Genomic DNA, 3,187 nt, shown 5'->3' with positions numbered 1-3,187 from the left:
CCGTGTGTGAGTTCTTGGCAAAAGGTTGCAGTGTCTGGATTTTTTTCCCCATTTGTGCCTCAACTCTTTGCCGCCCGACCCTGGAAAGTCTGAAGGCACCGTCGCTCTTTTTTCCCCCCCATTTCCCTGCTCATTCCTTCTCATGCCACTGCCGCCGCCGTCAACCGTTCGATTTATTGCCTTGTCTGCTTGGGGGAATCTCGGTCTGTCTACCCCCCCCCCCCAACAAATCAAGCAGGCGTCCGCCCTCCAGAAAGGTGCAGGGGTCAAACATTGCGCTGCTTCATGTGTTTTATGAGGGAGGTGGAGGGACACTGGACCCGGTGGAAGGGAGCAGGATGTGATAATGTCTGCCTGAGCCGCCTCCGGGCATATTTGATGGTGCAGAGCAACACTAGTGAGATGAGAAAGTTCACAGGACGAGATAAGATGAACTTTATTGATCCCTGAAGGGAGAGCGGGTCATTTGAGCTGCAAATGGCGGAGGGGGGGGGGGCTTGGGAGTACAGAGCCGTGAAATAATGATGGTAAAAGCAAATTTTGAAAAATTAGACTGCCTCACTTTTACTTACAATGTTAACAAGGAATGAGAAAGGATAACGAAAGAATCAGCTACATCACACTGATGGTGTCATAGACCAGCAGAATGAACATCAGTTTGTGAAAAGTCACAAAGCGCCACACAAATAATAATAAAAAATCTTTAAATAATATTTATTATTTATTAAGATAAGACAGCATAAGATAAGACAAGATATACCTTTATTGATCCTGCGTAGGAGAATCAAACAAATGAGACAGCTGCATAAGGAAGTAGCAGCACAAGCGTAAAATAAAGGAGGAATAGAAATATGAATACAAATATTAGTTGTAATAGTGTATTGTAAAAAAGTACTACACGTACAAGGCTGTTTTGTTTTTTCAACACTCCTGTTCAGAGTTGGTCTGGGAGGTCTTTTTTTATAGGTTGTTTTCTTGCAAAACTTGTTCTGTAGATATTTATCAGCAGCTCTATACGTACAATACTTTTTGTCCATTATCTTTCATCCTGTGCTCAGTCCTACCCAGCGAGGGGAACCCAGCTGTGCCGCCGCTGAAACGCTGTGTGAGAGCAGAGATTTGGCTTTATGGACGACTGCCCAGTTGTTACAGAAATACAGTTTCTTTTTATTGAGGAGGCTCCAACACACGCGGGTTCTGCCTGTTGTTTTCCTCTCCTCTTCACAACCTCCTGCATCTATGTCTTGTCACTCTGTGGTGGTGGTGCAGAGGGGGGGGGGCGATGAGTTCAGCCTGAATCGGACACTAACAGCTCCAGTGTGCTCATGTTGGCAGACTGGGCAGAGAGTGTGGCCTTTGTCCCCCTAATTCCCTTATCTCCAGGGCAAGGTGCTGGTGCTGTGGCTCTCAGTGAGGCTGGCAGCAGCAGCAGCAGCAGCTGCACCAGTGATCTCTGCTCATGGGAGCTGGGAGTTAATAAGTCAGCAGCTCTGTTGTCAGTCTCCTCATGAGGACCAACCTATTTTAGGAACACAGCGATGGTTCACCATCTTCAATATGTTGCATCTAGACACCTACAGACATGCAGTACCCTACTCTGTGCTTTTACTGTAGAGCTGGAGTTGGGCAAAAATAATAGAAACACTTCACAGTACAACAAAACAGCATTTTGACAGGAAGTGATTCTCCGGCACCGGCTCTTCTGAAATAATAAATAATGGGAAATGTCATCATCAGAACAAAAACCTGTCTTCCCATTGTCCTTTACTAATTACAATTGGACTTTACTGGTGCAGTGCATGTTATTGAAACCATATAAAAATAAAAGGACTCTAAGTCTGCTCAGTATAATGCATTGCAGGAACAAAGCAAACATTGTGAGTTTACTTTGAAGACGATTTGCTAAAGAGGAAGTGATTCTGTGAATGTTGTTCACAGTAAGTCTGTGTCTGGGTGAGTTAGATATCATAATATATTACAATGTACATCCTACACTTGTGACATTTGTAGTAAACAGCAAATGTAATCTAATGTAAAAGTTTCTATGACATCATCCCTGTAAAAATAACAAGCAAAAGCACCAGCTGCACCAGTATCACAGACTGAAAGACAGTAACTGGGATGAATGATGGAAAGTCTGTGTGTGCAGGAACTCCTGTGTGGTTTGGGGAGCAGAGAAATGTGATGCCTCTCTTAACAAGTTCCTCGCTCGCTGCAAAGCTCCCCAGACATTATTCTGTAGCCAACTCCACCTCTGGGACGTGATTGGAAGAACAAATTTTGTCCTGCAGAGATCAGGGCCTGCATTTATCTGGCGTCTCAGATTAGGAAAACCACTTCCAGCGGGCTGAAAACTCTCCTTGACAACCTATCTTTAGGAGGAGGAGTAAAAAGCAGTTTATCAATATTCTCAACTCAGAAAATCATTCTCACTTCATCTCTGCTGCTCAAGAGGATTCCTGTGAGCAGATGGTGTTGTGGCAAGGAGTCAAACTTTGACCGGGATTATAGTTCAACAGTTACTCGTAAAAGAAAATGCTCTGATCATAGATCTGATGATGGGACATTACATAAATCTACACTCACCAGGGCACTGTAAGTATAGTATGCCCCTGGAAAAGTCATTATATCTCTTTATGCATTTTGTCCATATTTGAACAATAAACTTGCAATACTCTCATATAATGTGGGAGGATTATCTTCTGCTTTGACTTATAACCTCCCCCAATGTTGTAAAATTACAACAAATCTAATATGATGTATTACCTCCCCAATAATTACGTATCTACACAATCTTAAATATTTTCATGGCATTTTACTTACTTGAATTCTGATATTTATATATTCAGTCCAATGAAACGTGGTGATACGCTTTGAGGAAAGTTTACAGGTTGTGTGAGTCCATGGCCGTTTAGCCAGACCTATATACACATATACTATCAATAGCATTGCAAGGCTAAACAAAAGGACCTATTAATATGGTTCACTTACAGTATACGCAGCAGAAAGGACAAAAGAGACAGATCCTGTTAATCATGCATGGTCAGTGGATTATTCAAATTGTTGCTTTACATTCATTTTAACATCATATTATTTCATATATGATCTTAGTATCAGTTATTACCTGTTATTACCCTTACCTTATTACTAATGTACTTATAAAAGCCTGTAAGTAAGTTACTATTTT

The sequence above is a fragment of the Limanda limanda genome, chromosome 1 (assembly GCF_963576545.1).
Source record: "Limanda limanda chromosome 1, fLimLim1.1, whole genome shotgun sequence".
Lineage (NCBI taxonomy): Eukaryota > Metazoa > Chordata > Actinopteri > Pleuronectiformes > Pleuronectidae > Limanda > Limanda limanda.
The sequence above is the reverse complement of the archived record's forward strand: the minus strand, read 5'-3'. Positions refer to the sequence as shown.